Genomic DNA, 9,989 nt, shown 5'->3' with positions numbered 1-9,989 from the left:
TAAACTTCATCCATCCGGTTATTCATCTTTTACCAATCAAGTTTTATACATGAACGTGAGTAACTTCATACCTCGTTTTCTATCTTTTGTTTTGGGGTGACATTTCATACTTATTCAAATAAAATACTTTATACTTGAGTCTTAAACCACAAACGTTGTTGTATACTTTACTTGAATAATTGCTCGATTTGGTGTTCTATGCTTATATGCCTATGTGTTTATCGCTTTCGGTTGGTGGAATCTATAAATCCTAGACTACTTGGCATCCCCTTATAGCAAGGTGTCGTTAACGTAATTCAATTAACGATATTCTATTAAATCCTAGACTACTTGGCAATCCCTTGTAGCTAGGTCGCGCTAACGTAATTCTATTAGCGATTGTCACTTTATCCAAGTTGTTGCTTTTATTTATGGTCTTGTATACTAGATTTGTGGCTTTTCATACTATATATCTATTGTTCAAACTTATGAATTGCTCACCAACCTTTGTGTTGATAAACTTTATTTTATGAAATGTTACAGGTTTGCATCTAGGTTGATTTTGAAGTTCGGTGAAGAAAACGTCACAAATACTGTTAGGATATTAGCAAAAATGAACAATATTTGATTTGCTATATTTTGTTGTATTTGACTTATGAATATTCGGTTATGTGACATTTTCGATGTTGTGAAATGAAATGAGTTTGTTAAATATTGTCGCTTTAAATAGTGTCATGCGTTTATGAGCAATCGTTGCACCCCGACATGTTCCGCCGCCTTTGGTCGGGGTTTGACAGTTTGATACAAATTAACTACATTTGGCTCAAAAGTTATGCTCAAGTGAAGCAAAACATTCACAAAATTGAACTGTGTTAACTTGATATTTTTTTGTCAATTGGCAAAGTAGAGAAGCCACTCAAACTTATCAAAATATTTTTCATAGTATAGCTCAAAACTATTATTATATGGAAATATTCTTCAAAATTGGTTAATAAAAAAATTTCTTTCAATTATACTTATATGTTACTGAGAATAAATTTTCAATAGATGAAGTGTTGTTGGGTATGTTTTTCACGTGCATTATTTTTTTTATTAAGTTCAATTTTTTTTGGAAAAAATCATTTTGTGATATAAATAAAATAACTTTATGTATAATGATACAAGTTAGATGTAATACAATTTTCTATATACATTATATGTTGTTTTATTTGTAACTTAATTATTTAGATCATCATGTGTTTTATACGGGCTTTAAAATTAGTTTTTTTAATATAATGAGATGTTATAACCCGTTTAAGGGCTATATGGTTTGGTGAGACTCATATCCGTGAATTCGGGTCAAATGCATGAGAAACCTTCATTTAAGAATAAATCAATCTGGTGGCTTAAGATAATTTAGGGAGCTTTCGTTTATATATATATATATATATATAGGGAAAAGTTCATATACATTTTAATCTTAACATGAGAATGTAGAAAATATACTAATTTATAAAAAATTAGAACGTAAGAAATAATACCAACTGAAATATCAATCTACATAAACAAAGATATATAATAACAAAGTAAAAAACCTAAAAATTACAACAAAATAATCAAAATCAAAAACAAAATAATAACATCAAATACTTATAACAACAACAAAAAAATCTAATAATAAAAAAATACAAATAAGCAAATACTTATAACGTCTTATAATCGAAAATTAAATTGGTTCTCACTATTTTCATGTTAAGAATAGTAGCAAACACCTATAAAAATAAACCTAATGATAACAACAAATTGGTTCACACTATTTTCATGTTAAGAATAAAATGTATTTGATCTTGTTTCTATACACACACACACATTTGGTTTTATCCCCCATATTATGGGAGTTTTTTTTTATATTTTTTGTTTCTAATATTTATTTAATGAAATCTATATCTATACTCTTTAATAAAAGACTACAAGTTTTGTCACTTGTCACTCCTACATTAATCCTCACCATTTTTAACACATTTATAATAGTAAAATAATACTTTCCATTCTTAAAATTTATGTTTCAAAATTTGTTAATTTAATATTTATTTCCAGTTTGGCTCATTAAGGTTCATGTAAAATGGAAGTAACTCATTTATTATCGTTGAGGTGCCAATTGGGGTTCCTTGTTTTCTCTTATCCTGTTAGCTTTTGACTTTTCTCCCTTTCTCACTGTGTTGGACTATTGGTGTTTGTAGAATATTAACCAAAGTAGGTAATTATATAGCTTTTATCACATGTATACGAAGGTTGTTTTACATTATTCGTTTCTAATATTTATATTTTTTTGGATTTTAATTTTATTTATTGTAAAAGGGTTTCAAAAATAAATTAGATGTTGTAACCCGCTTTAAAAGCTATCTGATCAGTTTGGTGAGACTCATGATCCGCTTCTTTTTTTTACTATAAAATTGTTTTTTAATTATACATAATATATTTCTTATTTTTTTAAATCGGAAATACTTAGTGGATTAATTTTTTATTTTTTGGGATGTTATATATAAACCGTTTAAGGGTTATCTGGATTTGGTGAGACTCATGCCCGTGAATTTGAGTCAAATGCATGAGAAACCTCAATTTGCATATAAAGCAATCTGGTGGTTTAGGAAGATGTGAGAAACAACCGAAGAGCTTTTAAAAGTTTTGTTTATATATATTTAAGATTTATAGTTGATTGAGTTCAAACCATTGATCATCTTTAACTTTAGTTCAAATTATTGGCTTTGAATGCTCTAATATATCATCAATGTAACCTCGAAACCTGCTAATTAATTAGAATGGAACGTCAAATGAAACTTTAATGACCTTAAAGAGAAAAAAAGAAAGATTGAGTAAATTTAGTGGAACTTATGGTAAATATTTCATCATATTATTACTGGGCAAGTCTTGGTGATAATGTTACTCAAGGGAAATGAACTGTTATAAAAAGAAAATTAAAATGAATTTACCCTTCTATCTTTGTTTTAAGTTATTAAGCTCCAAAAAATCTCAAAAGAGCATAAAACGAATGTCCAAAAAAATCATAATATATTGGGGAAAAACCTTATCCCTAAATTACGTTTTCTTTTTTTGTTTTTGTTTCTTTTGTTGTATAGCAATTTCAGAACTATGTTGGTGTGTTGTTAAATCGCAACTTATGCCAAAACTAATTAGGCCCAATATGATGGCATGAACAATCTTATCTGGATTGAACAATCACATTCAATTATTGTTCATGATGTATTAAATGACATTCATGATTCATGATATATCTCTATAATTCTTGATATATAATTAACAGCACATTTTTAGGTACACAATTATTGGTATAAATTTCAGTTGATGTAGTTTGAAAATAGATTGAATTTTAAGTCGATTGATTGGTATAACTAGTGCATGAGTACGATTTGTCTCCACTTGCGGACACACTGCATGATTTAATAAGTTGTACAAGTACGAATATCAATAATATCGTAAAATAAAAAAGTAATGAAATTAGTAATAATTTATTATGCTCAAGAAAGCTGGCGGCTATGACTCCTACACTATAAAAGGTAGCATATTTTTGCAAGAAACCACATCAAACCATATTTTTGCAAGAAACCACATCAAACCAACTCCACATTATACTCAAACTTTTAATTGTTAAAAACACACCATGGGTGAAGCTGTTATGTTCTCTATATCCGATAACTACCATGAATCTAGTGGTACCGCACCAAGGGACGTCAATGATCTTGACGATTCGTGGTTTGAAGAAGTAATCGATGATGATCTTAAATGGTCTTTTGCATTGAACAGGTTTGGTATATATCTCACTAACTACTACTCTATTAGAGTTGTTTGTTTATTTCATATCAACCGTTTAACACGTTAGAATATGAAATGGATTGGTTAAGTTTATAAACATTATCATCTTGATTCTAACGATTTACACATACATAAGTTTTGGTTTTTTTACACTATTTTCCCGTTTTAAAGTGTGTTACATAAGGGGATCAGTGAGTACCAAGAAATCGTTCTTTTGGACACAAAGCGCTTCGGAAAGGTATTATGAATATTTTCGAGTTGAGAGCTAGCTAGCTTAAACGTACAAGGTATCAAATACCGATATTAATATCTATTAAGTTTGTAAAAAATATGTAGGCGTTGGTAATTGATGGGAAGATGCAGAGCGCAGAACGTGACGAGTTCATCTACCATGAATGCTTAATCCATCCTTCTCTACTGTCTCACCCATAGTAAACCTCATTTCAACCCTTCTAGTTTCATTTCATTTAACACAATAGATTAGTCCTTTTGTTTATATATTAGTATGAAAGCATAAAATAGTTAATCTTAAAACTATTTCAAAATAAAATGTATATTTCACACAAAACTCAACTCGATTAAAAGAATCTTAATTAAAATTGCAGAAACTTGATCTTTGTATTTAAAGTCGGAGATCTAGGGCTGTGCAACGGCTCAGAACCGAACGGAACCGGACTGTAATGGAACCGAACCGGAACCATTAAATGCTACATATAAGAACCGGAACCAGACCGCATTTTAACGGTTCCGGTCCGGTTCAGAACCGAGTTAAACGGTTCTTGTGTAAACGATTTTTGCCGGAACCGGTTTTTAATTAAACATCTAAATTTAAACTATTAGAATGTGCAAAATACAAAGCTATAATTCGGAACATAAGACATTATCGTATCAACATATGATATTTTAATGGAGGGATTCAAAATAGATTAGAATGACTCAAAATGTTAAAAAAACAACTATATCTTAAAACAAATTTAGGGCAATGGAATATGATTATCGTTAAGGGATTGTATAACCGAGAAAGTGAGAACGTGGATGGTCGCTAGTACATAGTTGGAAAGCCTACTAAATATATAGGATTTTAAATATAATCTTCAAAGTTTAAACCTAACCCGGTTCTAGCGGTTCTATAACTGGAACCGCCAGTTCTAACCGGGAACCGTTTTCACCTAAATTTAAGAACCAGAACTAGACCCGAAATACAATAATACGGTTCGAATCTTGCGGTTCGGTTCTGGCTCCGCGATTCGGAACCGCGAATTGCTCACCCTTAGAGATGACGTTGCAATGCAGTATTAAAGATGATAATCATATCAATCCCAAGAATCATGGCTACTTAAAGATGGAGAAATTATCTCCATAACTTATGCATTTTATATATTTGTATTTATTGTATTTCTAAAGTTAAGCTCTTGTATATTATATTTATACCCATTGTAACACCTATTCAAAGTGTGGTTTTATAATATATTCAAACTCTAATATGCAGCCCAAAATCAGTGTTCATAATGGGAGGTGGTGAAGGGTCTACCGCAAGGGAAGCACTAAAGCACAAGTCAATTGAAAAAGTCACCATGTGTGATATTGACGAGGTTTGTTAATTAATAATTTGGCATAAATTAAGTACAACCACCAAGCATGTTTATTTATAATATAATATAATATAATATAATAAAATATAATATGGTCGTACGCATGCATAATGCATACGCAGGAGGTAGTTGCATTCTGTCGAGAACACCTCACGACAAATAAATAAGCATTTGGTAACAACTTGCTTGAGCTCGTCATCAATGATGCCAAGTACGTAACCTTTTCATTAAATTTTTTTTCCTTTTGACTTTGACTTTTAGTCTTCGTTGACTTTATATAATTGTAAATATTTTTGGTTAAAAAAGGGTTGAACTGGAGGAGAGGAAAGAGACATTTGATATCATAGTTGGAGACTTGGCTGATCCACTTGAAGGAGGCCCATGCTATCATCTCTACACAATGTCTTTTTATCAACATATTCTTAAACATAAGCTTAATCCCCATGGAATCTTTGTCACTCAGGTCATTTCCTATTATCACAAAAACAAAATGATATGTATACATGAAAATATCTACAATGATTACAGAAACGAATGTTCTAAAAACCGGTATTTTACTCGTACGGATTTGGTTTAAAAACGGTACAACCGGGATGAATATATATCCATGTTCCACGTAAATACAAACTCAACTCAAAAAATAACCCAAAAGTACATTAATAAACATCACGCATGAACAATGATCGAGTCAAATAGCAGGTTGGTACTTTGTATACAAAATTAATCAATTAAATTATGTAAAGAAAGTAAGAAACCAACCTTGATTTGAAAGATTCAAAATCTGTTAACTAACGGATAATCGTTTACTGTGTTTACTCGTTTCAAATTTATCCGTCAGGTTAAAAGTCATTTTTAAAAAATATGGGCCGCAAAAAAAAATTAAAATCTCTTCGGTTTAAACTTGTATTTTTAAAAAAATCGGCGGTGCGATGCTTTAGCAAACCGCCCAAAAACACCGGTCTCTAAATACCAGTTGTCTTATCAAAACCCGATATAACCGGTTCAACCGGCCGGTATGTAACGGTTTTAATTAAAACATTGATGGTAACAATAACTGATGAAAAAATTTATTTAACATATATCTAGGAAAGGTATTATTATTATTATTATTATTATTATTATAAAATACACAAAGTTTTTCTCGTTATAAAGAAACAAACGATAATTTATTTTAAGCTGAATATGGCTAGTTAAGTAGCTAGTGATTGATGCAGGCTGGACCAGCAGGGGTGTTCACTCACCAAGAAGTATTTTCATCAATATACAACACCATCAAGCAAGTCTTCAAATGTAAGAATTAAAAATTTAAATTGATTCATAAGTTAAACAAAACAATAACTAAACCTTTAATTTGTTGGCCATCATATATATATTTGGTCCAGATGTGGTTGCATACACGACCCATGTGCCTTCTTTTGCTGATGAATGGGGATGGGTTATGGTAATTAGTTTTATGTTTTCCAAAATATCCTTAATTGTCAACATTTGTATGTTGTCTTTTTGGTGATCCAAGTTGATGAAAATGACTTAATTCTTGTTACGTATAGGCGTCAGACTCGCCGTTTTGTATCGAGGAAGAGAAAATGGACAAGAAAATACGAGAAACGATCAATGGAGAGTTATTGTATTTAGATGGTGCTTCATTCTACTCCTTAACAGTTCTTAACAAGATGGTTTCATCCTCGTGAGTTAATGACGTCTTACTATATATATATATACTAATCATACTATTTATATAAACTAAATTGTACATATTGTTTGCTTCTGTTGTTTTCAGGTTGAAAAATGAAACTCATGTGTACACCGAGGACAATGCAAGGTTCATTCATGGCCAAGGAGTTGGGAAGAAGGAAAATATTTAAAAGTACTCTTCTTTAATTCAAGAACAAATTTAAGATGTAAAACATTGGCAAAAAGAATCGTGAATTTATAATTGTTGATACAAATTTAAGTTTTAATTGGGGCAAAATATGGGTTGCTAAACAACAGATTACGGAGAAGAGTAACGGGCATAGAGTGGATTTTCTTTCAATGTTGAATTCAACCGAATTCAAATTTTTTCACAAACAAATGAATAAACAATTTAACTACACACAAATAATTAAAGAACTTAATATAAACAACTTTTCTAACAATAAAGTTAAAAACATAAATAAAAAGTTATAACAATTTAAATAAAAGCAAAATGATCAGAGAGCTTATGAGTGTGTTTCACACGTATTGCGACGTTACATTTTTTAAAATTGCCTTGAGTGTTTATTTGAAATTGGCTAATATATATATACACACTAGTTTTTATCTCTCGTATTACGGAAAAAAGTTTGAAATGGTATGGACATGTGGAGAGAAGACAGGTAACATCGTCAGTTAGATCAGTGAAAACCCTCAATGTAGAAGGAAGGAGTAGAGGCACACCCAAATTGACTTGGGACTTGGGAGGAGCGGATTAGGCAGGATTTGCTAGAGTTACACCTATTTGAGGACATGGTCCACGACAAGACATCATGGAGACGTAAAATTAAGGTTAAGGACTATTAGAGAATGCCACTTTTGTTTCTTAGCATATGGACATAGACTCTTCTACATTTTAGGGGATTTTGTTTGTGCTTGTTCTTTGCTTGGTATGTCTATTTGGATTCTACGATTTCATAGGTGATGGTTATTGACTACGCCACTTTACCACTATATGTTTTGTTATTGGTACATGTGTATTTGTATGTTGCATGCTTTGGAGTGGGGGGGTCTCTTTGGAAACAGTTTCTCTATCCTCATGGATAGATGTAAGGTCTACATCACACCTTCCCCAGACCCTACTAATAACTTTTGCTATTGGTGGGATTTACTGGGTACGTTTGTTGTTGTATGTTCATTTCTAATATTTATCAATTTTTTTGGATTTCAATTTTATTTGTTGTAAGGAAGTTAATAATATACTTATGATTTGACTAATACGTATGCCCGCGCGTTGCGGCAGGGACATAATGAGGATTTGGTCAGTATGAGTTCAGCTTGCGTCGCAGATGCAATGGAAATTTAATGGCATCAGTGTGGTTGGTGACGATAGTCATGATACCATAGTTTGCTATAGGTTAATGCAAGATATGATAGTGGAGCTTGAGTTAAAACAAGGTTAATGAGACAAATCGGGTGAGGATTAGCCGATTCGGGAGTCTTTAAGGCCAGCACAAGACAACTTGTAAGGTGGTACTCGTTTATGTTAATTTTTCAATCATCTCACGATATAATGATATATTGTATTATACTTCTGTCATTTTTGTTAATAGTTTATTATATTTATATATTTTTATTAAAGTTTAGAGTTAGTAGCATCAATGTGGTCTATCTATATTATAAAACCGCAAGCTCTGTTTTGTGCAAATAGCAGCATATCTTTTGTATATAGCATGTCACTGAGATGATTAGTAAAACCTTCTTGCAGAACGTATATTTAAAAGAATCAGATTTTTTAAACTCGCATGAGTTTTCATTTTATCCTTTCATATAAACAAATAAATATTTATTAAGGATCCGACCCGTTCTCATCCATTCCTTTACCTTTATTTTATCTAGTAATTTTTACGAGTGGTTGTGACTTGTGAGTAAAGAAAAGAAACTAGTTAATAAAGATATATTAATTAATTAATTGACTAGTAAAATATTTAAAGATTGAGATATATGAGATTTTTAAAAGATCTTCATATATTATAGAGAGAAACTAATATTTTTGTTTAGTTAAATTACATCCCATTATAAATTATAATAATTCCTTTATCGCCATCCATGATCTTTGTAATTGTAGGCATGAACATGGCAACCAAGTTAGCCCTGGTTAACTTAAACAAATCCTCCTTTTATGCTCTCTTTCATTCAACTCCGGTTCTCCTCGATCGTAGACTACGAACCCACCGGGAATTTGTAACTCTCATTCTCTAATTTCATGTATTTTAATTTGCTTAGTTTGATGTACAAGTAACATTTAGTTACAAAATTTTGTTTTTTGTTTTAATATATTTGTTACAGAGTTTTATGAAATTGTGTTTAGGTGTTTAGAAATCTTCATTATGGGCTAGGAAGATTCTATGGTCCCAGGCCCAACATTAAAGGTATTCATTGTTGGAGTCGGATCTACAAAAGTAAGTACCTATGTTACTATGTATGCGGTATGCCTCTGAGTTTATTTTCAAATCCGAATATAACTTATATTTTTCATACTTGTAAGTGAATTTATACATTTTTAGTTTTCTTGAGCAATTTTTGCATATGCAGCATTTGATGTTGCTGCTGACATGGCATCAACTAATGCCACGTTAGCACTGTTTATGATAAATGAAGTCTAAAATTTGTTTTTTTATATTTTATATGAAGGATGTCAATTAATTAATAAAGAGGACGATGACATCCACTCATTTTTATCAATCTACTTTCGGGTAATACATATGGTAATAGATAGTAAAAACCTTAGAAAGTTGATCTTTTGAACCCGCTTCAAGTCATGACGATGACGATGACGATGACGATGACGAGGAAGAGGAAGATGACGATGACGGTGACGAGGACGAGGATGATGAAGAGGATGAGGAAAATGAGGAGTATGAGTCAGCAAGAGTG

The 9,989-nt window shown here is 31.2% G+C and overlaps 1 pseudogene across 1 annotated transcript; it reads left to right on the top strand.

Annotated features, from left to right (window-relative positions):
• The first annotated feature begins 3,803 nt into the window (after positions 1-3,803).
• On the top strand, positions 3,804-7,591 carry LOC143529320 (thermospermine synthase ACAULIS5-like; annotated as a pseudogene). Its single transcript, XR_013134632.1, has 9 exons — positions 3,804-4,027; positions 4,126-4,220; positions 5,279-5,381; positions 5,504-5,592; positions 5,688-5,844; positions 6,596-6,671; positions 6,764-6,822; positions 6,929-7,065; positions 7,159-7,591. The product of XR_013134632.1 is annotated as a thermospermine synthase ACAULIS5-like (transcript).
• Positions 7,592-9,989: the final 2,398 nt, after the last annotated feature.

Source organism: Bidens hawaiensis, unplaced genomic scaffold (assembly GCF_021521415.1).
Source record: "Bidens hawaiensis isolate Kalapana, Puna unplaced genomic scaffold, B.hawaiensis_p1.1 tig00008535_1, whole genome shotgun sequence".
Classification (NCBI taxonomy): domain Eukaryota; kingdom Viridiplantae; phylum Streptophyta; class Magnoliopsida; order Asterales; family Asteraceae; genus Bidens; species Bidens hawaiensis.
Note: the sequence above shows the minus strand (reverse complement) of the source record. Positions and strands in the feature narration are given on the sequence as shown.